The sequence below is a fragment of the Dendropsophus ebraccatus genome, chromosome 13 (assembly GCF_027789765.1).
Source record: "Dendropsophus ebraccatus isolate aDenEbr1 chromosome 13, aDenEbr1.pat, whole genome shotgun sequence".
NCBI lineage: Eukaryota > Metazoa > Chordata > Amphibia > Anura > Hylidae > Dendropsophus > Dendropsophus ebraccatus.
In genome coordinates, this window is record NC_091466.1 from 4,639,545 (window position 1) to 4,655,506 (window position 15,962).

Consider the following 15,962-nt stretch of genomic DNA (forward strand, 5'->3'; position numbering starts at 1 on the left):
ACAGAATGGTTATATTGTGTAACATGCTGTGTGGCCCCTGTCCTGTGTTACTGTACCTGCGTGTTCTCTTCTATAATCCCTTATCACATCTACATGGATGACACATGACAGAGGTCGGAGCCTGCACAGTAGTTCACTGCTTCTATTTTTGGAGGATTCAGTTGCCGTTCACACAGCCTCAGCTCTCCGTGCCTGCCGCGTCCTGCGGTCTCATTGTACGTTGGCTCCAGGTGCTGACAGTCTCTGATAGGACGTTGTACAGCAAAGCAGGTTATTTCCAGCACCCTGCAGCTGGATGTCTTTTCTATATTTGTTTCTATTCTTTGCAGCAATTTGTGTTACAATTCATGCTGTTTTGTCACCTTTTCACCTCCAGATTTGTTTTATAATAAATATATATAAACTAGAAAATGTACCCGGCGCTGCCTGGGTATAAAGTGTCAGTGTGTTAATTAGATTTATTCTAAGGTGCCCAGGAGGCCAATCTATGTCCTTGTTTGTTTTTTTTAAGGGGAAATCGCCAGTAGCCCTATATGCCCCTATATACCCGTTAGTTCTGCACTGTTTATGTAAATTGTAGCTTTTGCACATTAGAAATAAACTAAAAACTTCAAACATCCGTCCTGTATACCTGTAGTGTATAGGTGGGGGGTGGAGGGGCTGTATACTGTATACTTGTAGTGTATAGTTGAGGGGGTCCTGTATACCTGTAATGTGTAGTTGGGGGGCTGTATACCTGTAGTGTATAGTTGAGGGAGGTCCTGTATACCAGTAGTGTATAATTGGGGGGGGGGGGGCTGTATACCTGTACAGTATAGTTTGGGAAGTACTGTATACCTGCAGTGTATAGCTGGTAGAGGTCCTGTATACCTGTACTGTATAGTTGGGGGTCCTGTATCCCTGTAATATATAGTTGGTGAAGGTGCTGTATACCTGTAATATATAGTTGGTGGAGGTCTTCTATACCTGTAGTTTATAGTTTGAGGGTCATGAATACCTGTAGTGTATAGTTGGTGGAGGTCCTGTATACCTGTAGTATATAGTTGGTGGAGGTCCTGTATACCTGTAGTGTATAGTTTTAGGGTCCTGTATACCTGTAGTGTATAGTTTGGGGTCCTGTATACCTGTAGTATAGAGTTGGTGAGGGTGCTGTATACCTGTAGTGTATAATTTTGGGTCCTGTATACCGGTAGTGTTCTGTAGTATATAGTTTGGGGGTCCTGTATACCTGTAGTGTATAGTTTTGGGGTCCTGTATACCTGTAGTGTTCTGTAGTATATAGTTTGGGGGTCCTGTATACCTGTACTGTATAGTTTGAGGGTCTTGTATACCTGTAGTATAGAGTTGGTGGAGGTGCTGTATACCTGTAGTATAGAGTTGGTGGAGGTCCTGTATACCTGTAGTATATAGTTTTGGGGTCCTGTATACCTGTAGTATTTAGTTGGTGGGGTTCCTTTATACCTGTAGTGTACAGTTTTGGGTCCTGTATACCTGTAGTATATAGTTGGTGGAGGTCCTGTATACCTATAGTGTATAGTTTGGGGTCCTGTATACCTGTAGTATATAGTTGGTGGAGGTCCCATGCACCTGTAGGGTATAGTTTTGGGGTCCTGTATACTTGTAGTGTCCTGTATACCTGCAGGGTCGTATTTACCATTAGGCACTCGTGGTCTGCCTAGGGCAGCACCTTGCATGGGTGCAGCACCAGGGTGCATGGGGAAGGAAACAACTGTATAATTTTTTTTATTTTTCTAGTCTTCCACCTCCTGTTCAGACTTGCCAGAAAATCTAGTGTCTTTTCAAAGGGGGGTATGGTAGTATTGGTCAGGTCTGGTGTGGCAGTGTTATCCAGTCATGGTATGGTGGTATTGGTCAGGTCTGGTATGGCAGTGTTATCCAGTCACAGTATGGCGGTATTGGTCAGGTCTGGTATGGCGGTGTTATCCAGTCACAGTATGGCGGTATTGGTCAGGTCTGGTATGGCAGTGTTATGGATTCACAGTATGGCGGTATTGGTCAGGTCTGGTATGGCAGTGTTATCCAGTCACAGTGTGCCCATGTTGGGCAGGTCTGGTATGGCGGTGTTATCCAGTCACAGTGTGGTGGTATTGGTCAGGTCTGGTATAGCAGTGTTATCCAGTCACAGTGTGGCGGTATTGGTCAGGTCTGGTATGGCGGTGTTATCCAGTCACAGTGTGGTGGTATTGGTCAGGTCTGGTATAGCAGTGTTATCCAGTCACAGTGTGGCGGTATTGTTCAGGTAAAACCAAATGGTGCCAAAAATGACAAAAAATGACCTGGAGATTGCGCTCACCACCAAACAACGTAGTAGAAACCGATGTTCACATAAAACACGATTTATTCAGTCCAACAATAACGCGTTTCAGGGCTATGGCGCCCCTTCGTCAGATTCAGTATTGTATTGTATTGCGGTATTGTTCAGGTCTGGTATGGTGTGTTATCCAGTCACAGTATGGTGGTATTGGTCAGGTCTGGTATGGCGGTGTTATCCAGTCACAGTATGGTTATATCAGGTCTGGTGTGGCGGTGTTATCCAGTCACAGTGTGGCGGTATTGGTCAGGTCTGGTATGGCAGTGTTATTCAGTCACAGTGTGGCAGTATTGGTCAGGTCTGGTATGGCGGTGTTATCCAGTGACAGTATGGCGGTATTGGTCAGGTCTGGTATGGCAGTGTTATCCAGTCACAGTGTGGTGGTATTGGTCAGGTCTGGTATGGCGGTGTTATCCAGTCACAGTGTGGTGGTATTGATCTGGTCTGGTATGGCAGTGTTATCCAGTCACAGTGTGGCAGTATTGGTCAGGTCTGGTATGGCGGTATTGGTCAGGTCTGATATGGTGGTGTTAAATGTGACCTCTGGAGCTATTACCTACCAATCTATCGTGATGCTAATTAGTGAGTGAAGATAGGGCATCCTTAGGTTTAGTGCTTAGGGCAGCAGCAGCTGGTAATACTGCCCTGTATACTTGTACTGTATAGATGGAGTAGGGGGTCTACCAGTTATTTCCGTGGATGTTGTGAGGCAGCTGCCCTAGCAACCACAGCTCCTTGTGAAAATGAAAGTAGTAATCCTGTTGGTTGCTAAATCTTCCAACTGCCATTTACTGCTGGGCAGAGCTGCAGCTAATTATGTCACCTGTGTGTGCAGTGTGGAGATTTTCCCATTCATTTCTATGGGGCGCTCTTCCGCATCCCCCTCCTCTCCTGTACATCTGGCGGGGACAGGACCTTCGTTCCAACCTTCCCGGGCACCCAATGTATCTGTGGGCCAAATTTGGGGTCAAATGGTTCAGGCATTTGGAAGTCTATATGGGACAGATGGACAGACAGACTTTCATTTATATGATATATATATATATATATATATTATACATGCTATCTGTCTTTCTCTCTATATACACATGTAAAAGTTTTATATAGGCTTATTTACGCAGCAGATATTGTATATATGTATATATATATATATATATATATATATATTAGTTTTATATCGGCATATAGGCTCATTCACGATGCAGATGAGCTGTATTATATATCTGTATTATACTTAAATATAAATATTACATACAGTGGTTTGCAATAAATTAGAATATCAACAAAAAAGTTAAATTTTTTTCCAGTAATTAAATTCAAAAAGTGACCTCATATATTCTATTGAATTATTACATACAGAGTGAACTTTTTTTTAGCATTTATTTCTGTTAAGAAATGTTAAGAAAAACCCAAAAGTCAGTATTTCAGAAAATTAGAATAATTAACCCAAAACCCCTGCAGTGGCTTCCTAAGTGTTATAAAAGGTCCCTTAATCTGGTTCAGTATGCAACACAATCATGGGGAAGACTGCTGACAGATGTCCAGAAGGCAGTGATTCACACACTCCACAAGGAGGGGAAGCCACAAAAGTGCATTGCTAAAGAAGCTGGCTGTTCTCAGAGTGCTGGATCAAAGCAGATTAATGGAAAATTGAGTGGAAGGAAAAAGTGGTAGAAAAGGTGCACAAGCAACTGGGAGAACTACAGTCTTAACAGGATTGTAAGGAAACTCTTCGCAAAGAGTGGCCTGCTGCTGGAGTCAGTGCTTCAGAAGCCACAAGCACATCTAGACGTCTGCAGGACACGGGCTACAAGTGTTACATCCCACGTGTCACTCCTGGCCAAGAAACAAGGCCAGAAGCGTCTTATCTGGGCCAAGGAAAAGAAGAACTGGACTGTTGATCACGGGTCCAAGGGGCTGATTTGAGGTGAAAGTAAATTTTGCATTTCATTTGGAAATCTGGGTCCCAGAGTCTGGAGGAAGAGTGGAGAGGCACAATCCAAGCTGCTGGAGGTCTAGTGTGATGTTTCCACAATCAGTGATGGTTTGGGGAGCCATGTCATCTGCTGGTGGAGCTTCACTGGGTTTCATCAACACCAAAGTCACCACTGCCGTCTACCAGGACATCTTAGAGCCCTTCATGCCTCCCTGTGCTGGAAAGATTTTTGGAGATGGAATTTTCATCTTTCAGCAGGATTTGGCACCTGTCCACACGGCCAAAAGTCCCAATCCCTGGTTTACTAACCACAGCATCACTGGGCTTGATTGGCCAGCAAACTCGCCAGACCTTAACCCCATAGAGAATTTATAGGGTATTGTCAGGAGGGAGATGAAAGACACCAGAGCCAACAATGCAGACGAGCTGAAGGCCGCTATCACAGCAACCTGGGCTTCACTAACCTATCTGCAGTGATCAGCTGATCGCCTCCATGCCACATTGCCGCATCGATGCCGTCATTCATGCAGAAGGTGCATATATATCAGGTCACTCTGTATGTAATGTATAGAATATATCAGGTCACTCTGTATGTAATGTATATAGAATATATCAGGTCACTCTGTATGTAATGTATATAGAATATATGAGGTCACTCTGTATGTAATGTATAGAATATATGAGGTCACTCTGTATGTAATGTATAGAATATATCAGGTCACTCTGTATGTAATGTCTCTATAGAATATATCAGGTCACTCTGTATGTAATGTATATAGAATATATCAGGTCACTCTGTATGTAATGTATATAGAATATATCAGGTCACTCTGTATGTAATGTATAGAATATATCAGGTCACTCTGTATGTAATGTATAGAATATATCAGGTCACTCTGTATGTAATGTATAGAATATATCAGGTCACTCTGTATGTAAGGTATATAGAATATATCAGGTACCTCTGTATGTAATGTATAGAATATATCAGGTCACTCTGTATGTAATGTATAGAATATATCAGGTCACTCTGTATGTAATGTATAGAATATATCAGGTCACTCTGTATGTAATGTATATAGAATATATCAGGTCACTCTGTATGTAATGTATAGAATATATCAGGTCACTCTGTATGTAATGTATAGAATATATCAGGTCACTGTATGTAATGTATAGAATATATCAGGTCACTCTGTATGTAATGTATATAGAATATATCAGGTCACTCTGTATGTAATGTACAGAATATATCAGGTCCCTCTGTATGTAATGTATAGAATATATCAGGTCACTCTGTATGTAATGTATAGAATATATCAGGTCACTGTATGTAATGTATAGAATATATCAGGTCACTCTGTATGTAATGTATAGAATATATCAGGTCCCTCTGTATGTAATGTATATAGAATATATCAGGTCACTCTGTATGTAATGTATATAGAATATATCAGGTCACTCTGTATGTAATGTATATAGAATATATCAGGTCACTCTGTATGTAATGTATAGAATATATCAGGTCACTCTGTATGTAATGTATAGAATATATCAGGTCCCTCTGTATATAATGTATAGAATATATCAGGTCCCTCTGTATGTAATGTATAGAATATATCAGGTCACTCTGTATGTAATGTATATAGAATATATCAGGTCACTCTGTATGTAATGTATAGAATATATCAGGTCCCTCTGTATATAATGTCTATAGAATATATCAGGTCACTCTGTATGTAATGTCTCTATAGAATATATCAGGTCACTCTGTATGTAATGTATAGAATATATCAGGTCACTCTGTATGTAATGTATATAGAATATATCAGGTCACTCTGTATGTAATGTATATAGAATATATCAGGTCACTCTGTATGTAATGTCTATAGAATATATCAGGTCACTCTGTATGTAATGTCTATAGAATATATCAGGTCACTCTGTATGTAATGTATAGAATATATCAGGTCACTCTGTATGTAATGTATATAGAATATATCAGGTCACTCTGTATGTAATGTATAGAATATATCAGGTCACTCTGTATGTAATGTATAGAATATATCAGGTCACTCTGTATGTAATGTCTATAGAATATATCAGGTCACTCTGTATGTAATGTATAGAATATATCAGGTCACTCTGTATGTAATGTATAGAATATATCAGGTCTCTCTGTATGTAATGTATAGAATATATCAGGTCCCTCTGTATGTAATGTATATAGAATATATCAGGTCCCTCTGTATGTAATGTATATAGAATATATCAGGTCACTCTGTATGTAATGTATATAGAATATATCAGGTCACTCTGTATGTAATGTATATAGAATATATCAGGTCCCTCTGTATGTAATGTATATAGAATATATCAGGTCACTCTGTATGTAATGTATATAGAATATATCAGGTCACTCTGTATGTAATGTATATAGAATATATCAGGTCCCTCTGTATGTAATGTATATAGAATATATCAGGTCACTCTGTATGTAATGTATAGAATATATCAGGTCACTCTGTATGTAATGTATAGAATATATCAGGTCACTCTGTATGTAATGTCTATAGAATATATCAGGTCACTCTGTATGTAATGTATATAGAATATATCAGGTCACTCTGTATGTAATGTATAGAATATATCAGGTCACTCTGTATGTAATGTATAGAATATATCAGGTCACTCTGTATGTAATGTATATAGAATATATCAGGTCCCTCTGTATGTAATGTATAGAATATATCAGGTCACTCTGTATGTAATGTATAGAATATATCAGGTCATTCTGTATGTAATGTATAGAATATATCAGGTCACTCTGTATGTAATGTCTATAGAATATATCAGGTCATTCTGTATGTAATGTATAGAATATATCAGGTCACTCTGTATGTAATGTATAGAATATATCAGGTCACTGTATGTAATGTCTATAGAATATATCAGGTCACTCTGTATGTAATGTATAGAATATATCAGGTCACTCTGTATGTAATGTATAGAATATATCAGGTCACTCTGTATGTAATGTATAGAATATATCAGGTCACTCTATATGTAATGTATAGAATATATCAGGTCACTCTGTATGTAATGTATAGAATATATCAGGTCACTCTGTATGTAATGTATAGAATATATCAGGTCACTCTGTATGTAATGTATAGAATATATCAGGTCCCTCTGTATATAATGTATAGAATATATCAGGTCACTCTGTATGTAATGTATATAGAATATATCAGGTCACTCTGTATGTAATGTCTCTATAGAATATATCAGGTCACTCTGTATGTAATGTATAGAATATATCAGGTCACTCTGTATGTAATGTATAGAATATATCAGGTCACTCTGTATGTAATGTATAGAATATATCAGGTCACTCTGTATGTAATGTATAGAATATATCAGGTCCCTCTGTATGTAATGTATAGAATATATCAGGTCCCTCTGTATGTAATGTATATAGAATATATCAGGTCACTCTGTATGTAATGTATATAGAATATATCAGGTCACTCTGTATGTAATGTATATAGAATATATCAGGTCCCTCTGTATGTAATGTATATAGAATATATCAGGTCACTCTGTATGTAATGTATATAGAATATATCAGGTCACTCTGTATGTAATGTATATAGAATATATCAGGTCACTCTGTATGTAATGTATAGAATATATCAGGTCACTCTGTATGTAATGTATAGAATATATCAGGTCACTCTGTATGTAATGTATAGAATATATCAGGTCACTCTGTATGTAATGTATAGAATATATCAGGTCACTCTGTATGTAATGTATAGAATATATCAGGTCCCTCTGTATATAATGTATAGAATATATCAGGTCACTCTGTATGTAATGTATATAGAATATATCAGGTCACTCTGTATGTAATGTCTCTATAGAATATATCAGGTCACTCTGTATGTAATGTATAGAATATATCAGGTCACTCTGTATGTAATGTATAGAATATATCAGGTCACTCTGTATGTAATGTATAGAATATATCAGGTCCCTCTGTATGTAATGTATAGAATATATCAGGTCACTCTGTATGTAATGTCTATAGAATATATCAGGTCACTCTGTATGTACTGTATAGAATATATCAGGTCACTCTGTATGTAATGTATAGAATATATCAGGTCACTCTGTATGTAATGTATAGAATATATCAGGTCACTCTGTATGTAATGTATAGAATATATCAGGTCCCTCTGTATGTAATGTATAGAATATATCAGGTCACTCTGTATGTAATGTATAGAATATATCAGGTCACTCTGTATGTAATGTATAGAATATATCAGGTCCCTCTGTATATAATGTATAGAATATATCAGGTCACTCTGTATGTAATGTATATAGAATATATCAGGTCACTCTGTATGTAATGTCTCTATAGAATATATCAGGTCACTCTGTATGTAATGTATAGAATATATCAGGTCACTCTGTATGTAATGTATAGAATATATCAGGTCACTCTGTATGTAATGTATAGAATATATCAGGTCCCTCTGTATGTAATGTATAGAATATATCAGGTCACTCTGTATGTAATGTCTATAGAATATATCAGGTCACTCTGTATGTAATGTATAGAATATATCAGGTCACTCTGTATGTAATGTATAGAATATATCAGGTCCCTCTGTATGTAATGTATATAGAATATATCAGGTCACTCTGTATGTAATGTATATAGAATATATCAGGTCACTCTGTATGTAATGTATATAGAATTATATCAGGTCCCTCTGTATGTAATGTATATAGAATATATCAGGTCACTCTGTATGTAATGTATATAGAATATATCAGGTCACTCTGTATGTAATGTATATAGAATATATCAGGTCCCTCTGTATGTAATGTATATAGAATATATCAGGTCACTCTGTATGTAATGTATAGAATATATCAGGTCACTCTGTATGTAATGTATATAGAATATATCAGGTCACTCTGTATGTAATGTCTATAGAATATATCAGGTCACTCTGTATGTAATGTCTATAGAATATATCAGGTCACTCTGTATGTAATGTATAGAATATATCAGGTCACTCTGTATGTAATGTATAGAATATATCAGGTCACTCTGTATGTAATGTATATAGAATATATCAGGTCCCTCTGTATGTAATGTATAGAATATATCAGGTCACTCTGTATGTAATGTATATAGAATATATCAGGTCACTCTGTATGTAATGTATAGAATATATCAGGTCACTCTGTATGTAATGTATAGAATATATCAGGTCACTCTGTATGTAATGTATATAGAATATATCAGGTCACTCTGTATGTAATGTATAGAATATATCAGGTCACTCTGTATGTAATGTATAGAATATATCAGGTCACTCTGTATGTAATGTATAGAATATATCAGGTCCCTCTGTATATAATGTATAGAATATATCAGGTCACTCTGTATGTAATGTATAGAATATATCAGGTCCCTCTGTATGTAATGTATAGAATATATCAGGTCACTCTGTATGTAATGTATATAGAATATATCAGGTCACTCTGTATGTAATGTATATAGAATATATCAGGTCACTCTGTATGTAATGTATAGAATATATCAGGTCACTCTGTATGTAATGTATAGAATATATCAGGTCACTCTGTATGTAATGTATATAGAATATATCAGGTCCCTCTGTATGTAATGTATAGAATATATCAGGTCACTCTGTATGTAATGTATATAGAATATATCAGGTCACTCTGTATGTAATGTATAGAATATATCAGGTCACTCTGTATGTAATGTATAGAATATATCAGGTCACTCTGTATGTAATGTATAGAATATATCAGGTCACTCTGTATGTAATGTATAGAATATATCAGGTCACTCTGTATGTAATGTATATAGAATATATCAGGTCACTCTGTATGTAATGTATAGAATATATCAGGTCACTCTGTATGTAATGTATAGAATATATCAGGTCACTCTGTATGTAATGTATAGAATATATCAGGTCCCTCTGTATATAATGTATAGAATATATCAGGTCACTCTGTATGTAATGTATAGAATATATCAGGTCCCTCTGTATGTAATGTATAGAATATATCAGGTCACTCTGTATGTAATGTATATAGAATATATCAGGTCACTCTGTATGTAATGTCTCTATAGAATATATCAGGTCACTCTGTATGTAATGTATAGAATATATCAGGTCACTCTGTATGTAATGTATAGAATATATCAGGTCACTCTGTATGTAATGTATAGAATATATCAGGTCCCTCTGTATGTAATGTATAGAATATATCAGGTCACTCTGTATGTAATGTCTATAGAATATATCAGGTCACTCTGTATGTAATGTATAGAATATATCAGGTCACTCTGTATGTAATGTATATAGAATATATCAGGTCATTCTGTATGTAATGTATAGAATATATCAGGTCACTCTGTATGTAATGTATAGAATATATCAGGTCACTCTGTATGTAATGTATAGAATATATCAGGTCACTCTGTATGTAATGTATAGAATATATCAGGTCACTCTGTATGTAATGTATAGAATATATCAGGTCACTCTGTATGTAATGTATAGAATATATGAGGTCACTCTGTATGTAATGTCTCTATAGAATATATCAGGTCACTCTGTATGTAATGTATATAGAATATATCAGGTCACTCTGTATGTAATGTATAGAATATATCAGGTCACTCTGTATGTAATGTATAGAATATATCAGGTCACTCTGTATGTAATGTATATAGAATATATCAGGTCCCTCTGTATGTAATGTATAGAATATATCAGGTCACTCTGTATGTAATGTATATAGAATATATCAGGTCCCTCTGTATGTAATGTATAGAATATATCAGGTCACTCTGTATGTAATGTCTCTATAGAATATATCAGGTCACTCTGTATGTAATGTATAGAATATATCAGGTCCCTCTGTATGTAATGTATAGAATATATCAGGTCCCTCTGTATGTAATGTATAGAATATATCAGGTCACTCTGTATGTAATGTATAGAATATATCAGGTCACTCTGTATGTAATGTCTCTATAGAATATATCAGGTCCCTCTGTATGTAATGTATAGAATATATCAGGTCACTCTGTATGTAATGTATAGAATATATCAGGTCACTTTTTGATTTGAGTTTGTTTTTGTTCATATTCTAATTTATTGCAAACCACTGTATATGCTCTCGTTCACACTGCAAATATTTTTGCTCCAGTTTTGGAGCAAGTTTTTTTTTTTTTTTTTTATTGCTTTAGATCAAAAGACACAAAAGTAAGAAAAGACGCCACAAAAGCTGCCACATTATTTACAAACATATGGCCACAAAGATAAAACGCAGCAGAAAAGTCTGATCACATCGTAAACTGCTGAGCATGTGGTTTTAGCAGCTGCATCACAAATGGGAGGGCGGCTGTGACATTGTTAGGGCTGTGCAGTATCAGTGCCCACAGTGTCATGCCAGTGTCACCCACCGATACCACCTTAATCCGACAACCACCAGAAGTCTAAACCTGATGGATTTTCGTTGGCCCAATCTGGTTGTGGTTGTTGCTATTTTTTTCATTGCACATACATTGCATGGAGCTTGTTTTAAAAATCATTGCAAAGCTGGACGTGGCCTTCAAGTGGTCACAGTCGTTTCAAGAAATATTTCCATAAATTAATAGTTTAAAAGAATGTAAGAAACTTTGTAATATATCGTATCAGAGAAAAAAATGTTTCTTTCTCCTCTTAGCTAGAACTTTTGCCCACTTACGTTCACAAGACATACTAGCAGCCTGCTGCACAGGAGATCAGGTGAGATGCTGCCCATAAAAGTCTACAGGGAGTAGAGGAATAAGGATTGAGCTGGGAAGGGGAGATCAGAGAGCAGTGATAGAAGAATAGACAGACTACACAAAGATTACAAAAGAACTAACTAATATGATAGGAGCTTAACTTGACTCAACATGATTGATAACTACTGCTCTATAGCGTCCTCCATGCTTCTGCTGCTTTTTGTGGTGTACTATAAGGACATAGAAGAGCAAAATCTGCTTAAAAGTGGGTTAGAAGTCAGGGTCAACTGAAAATGAGGGAGTAAGGGCCCTATTGCACAGGACGATTATAGTGCAGAAAATTGCTACAGTATATCGTTCGAATTTAAACAAAAATCGTCCGGTGTAATTGCAAGCAACAATCGAAAAAATGTTCATGTGTCGTTGATTGTTCATTTAGGTCTGACCCTAAAATCATTGTTAATGGTTCGCTGTAATTCCACATTAATCATTAATCGTTACAAATCGCTTGATCTATTAGGTCTAAGACTTCAGAGCAGAAATCTGGTCACACAGCAGAAATATTACCACTCCTCATGAACACACATTGCAGGCTATCCTAAAAGGGGGCTGAAAGCACAGGTAAACTAAATAATATAATAAGAAAAACAGCAGAACTCTTCTCCTGCATGACATGAAATAATGTGAATGAAACGCAATGTGCACCAGAAAAAAACTATTCACACAAATGAAGATTACAAGGCTGTATCATGTATAGATGCTGTAAAGAGTATATATGACTTCTCTCCATGCTAAATGGACCGTGTATGACCGGGGCAGGTCGCATGACTATTACAAGGCTGTATTATAACTATAGCTATAGAGCATATATGACTTCTCTCCATGCTAAATGGACCGTGTATGACCGGGGCAGGTCGCATGACTATTACAAGGCTGTATTATAACTATAGCTATAGAGCATATATGACTTCTCTCCATGCTATAAGCCTTTAAATGGACCGTGTATGACCGGGGCAGGTCACATGACTATTACAAGGCTGTATTATAACTATAGCTATAGAGCATATATGACTTCTCTCCATGCTGGAAACCTTTAAATGGACCCTGTATGACTGAGGCTGGTCTTAGCTTCAGTTCTATCTGGGACAAGGTGTTTGTGTTTCTCACGGTGCATGTATACTAGTCAGATACACGCCAGTATTTCCAATCAGTACACAGAGCGGCGGTCCCTGGACAGGATATTTCACAACTCAACCACCCCCGATAGCAGTTGTGTAAGTCTAGGTTTTTCCTGTGGGTGTTAAAGCACCAAAGTGACAGAGAATAGATTTCATTGTGAGTCAGCAGAGCCGACCTGCGGCTGGTTATTACTCAGGAGCCACTGACAGCCCCAAGATGACGGTAACTCTCCCTTTTATGTGCTTAATCCTGACAGGAACATGAACCCCACAAAAGGTCAGGCTGGCCCCCGCTGCCAGGCAATATGTCCAGGTATACCCCCTAACAGCAGCTTGCTGCCCCCACCTTCTGTCATCAGGGAGCTTTGCCTTTGTTTATGCCACTCAACCCAAATGTTCACCCAGTGATCCCGGTATTACTGAAAAACAAAAAGGGAGAATCTAAAAAAAAAAAGCAAAAAAGTGCTGAAATCTTCATAAAACTCACAGATAGGCTATGTTCACCCAACATCTTTTTTGGCTGTTTTGCAGTCATTTTTTTGGATGGCCGTCTATTTGGCGCCAAACTGTGGACGGTTTATGCAAATGCGGGGAGTCATTTGTATAAAAAAGGCGCAAAAATGGCAGCTAAACACCCCAAAAAGACGTTGAGTAAACATAGCCCCAACCTGAAGTTTTCAGATTGTTTTGGCCACCATCGGAAGACAACCTAGTGCACCGTGAAAAGTAAGAAATGTCTAAGAAAAGCTAAACAGATACAACAACAGAAGCCAAACCAAAGTGTTAGCAAAGTTATTCAATGTCATTGTAAAATGTCAGAAAAGCAGAAACACATTGTAAAGCCGAGTAAGGAGGTGTGTAAAATAGTGAAGGAGGAGGACAGACAGAGTCTATTAGTCAGCAGAAGTGGCACAAAGTTTAGCGCTACTCTTGTATACGATATTTTGCACCAAAACTAATTTGCCACCTTTTACGCCTCCTCTAAGACCACATCTTACCCAAGTTAGTGTCAAAGATATAAAAATGTGTTTACAAGCCTGGACACTTTGGCTTTATACTGTACTGTTTTTGTAATTTTTACTTACTTAATCTCTTCCATTATTGTTTGGTTTCCATGTTTTTGTTTTACGATTCAGAAAAATAAAAAAAATTGCAATATTGTTAAGTAATAACAATACAGCGTGTCTGAGGAAAACCTCCTGAGCAGCAATAAAGTGTGTCAGCACGGTGAACCAACCACAGCAGCCATCTTATGTGTCAGTCACACTCCGCTCCCACAACAGGTGCTAAAAATTAACTGTTTAAAGGCGATGGTGCCGTGTCGATCCCCCGGTCTGATAAATCCTTACAGTGTTCATCAAAGAGACAGGTGACATGGAGACACGGCTGCAGACTTGGCAATGCGATGAGCTGATAATCTAAGGCTCTGTTCACATGTACACCATTGGAGGCTCCATAGGGAACCCCTGTCACAGATTCTACAATGTTTGATCCTATTCTTCTCATTAAAGCCATGGACCTCTTAATGTTATTAGTTCATGGGTTCCATCAGGCAATGGATTCGGCACTCCACTCTGGTGACTTTCTCGGAAGGTTTCAAAGGTCCCAATAAAGACGAGTTGTATCTGTTCCTATCAGTTTAATATCTGATACGTCCCCTATCTTGGGACCATATATTAAATGGATTTTTAGAACAGGGAGATGGAAAAAGAGCTTGCTTTGTCCTCTCCAGGCATTGACCTGGTATTGCAGTGCTTCCAGGTTCAGTGCACAAAAAAAAAGACAAGTTGGCTGGTTATGGATGGAATGGACCCACTCTCTACCTGGATCAGTATAATAATAAAAGGCTGAATGTACCCAGTGGATTTCCTAGTAGAGCACCACCCTCCAATAACCTCTTCTACTGTCTGCAACATCCTCTTATGATTGGCCCATCCAAATAGAGAAAATCAAGATTTCAGTGAAGGAACTGGAACATACCCAAAGTTACAAGATACTTTTCTTAGGATTTGCCCCATAAAGCTGGTAAATGCCATTGCCTATGGCTAGTAGGAAACTTACCCTAGAAAGAACCAGTTTCTCTCATCGTATATATTAACACCAGCCTCACTAGTTTCTTTCCAAACCCGCTTCACGATGACTTTCCCAGATTAAGGTTTGGCTCGTATTTCATCCATCCCCATTCCAGTCGTCCAGTTGGAGAAACCTTCTTTCATTACTTCAGACGTCCTGCCTATGACATTCCAGTATGTTACGGATGGAGCTTTATCTTCTCTATAAATCTATGAGCTCATTGCTTCTGGACCTTTTGCAACATAATCCTCAACTGGACTTAGGGAAATTTCTACATTGGTGTCTTTTACTGCCATCCAGTCACTAAACAAATATCCACCAAAGTTTCTGAACTTTCACATTCTTGAGCTACAAGCATCATAAGATTTGGCTTTGTCCAGGCATGATGGGAATTGTAGTTTTGCAACAGTTTGAGGGCCATAGGTTCTGTGTCTTTGGTATAGGGTCTGAATAAGATCTCAGTAAAAAGTCTCTTCTTCCTATAAGTAGCTACCTGGGTGATCGCTAGATCGTCCGGGCAGCCCATAGAGGATATTGGCGGTCTGCTGCCACTGCTCCTATTCAACAGAGCGACGGCAGCAGATTGCTGCTATGCTGGTCGTTTGT

At 37.6% G+C, this 15,962-nt stretch overlaps 1 protein-coding gene and 1 pseudogene across 1 annotated transcript in view; one reads left to right on the top strand and one right to left on the bottom strand.

Moving 5' to 3' along the window:
- LOC138770912 (nuclear receptor ROR-gamma-like) overlaps positions 1 to 15,962 on the bottom strand; it is a 71,097-nt gene that overhangs the window by 22,974 nt on the left and 32,161 nt on the right. The window lies entirely within an intron of this gene.
- Positions 14,852 to 15,060, top strand: LOC138771615 (U2 spliceosomal RNA; annotated as a pseudogene).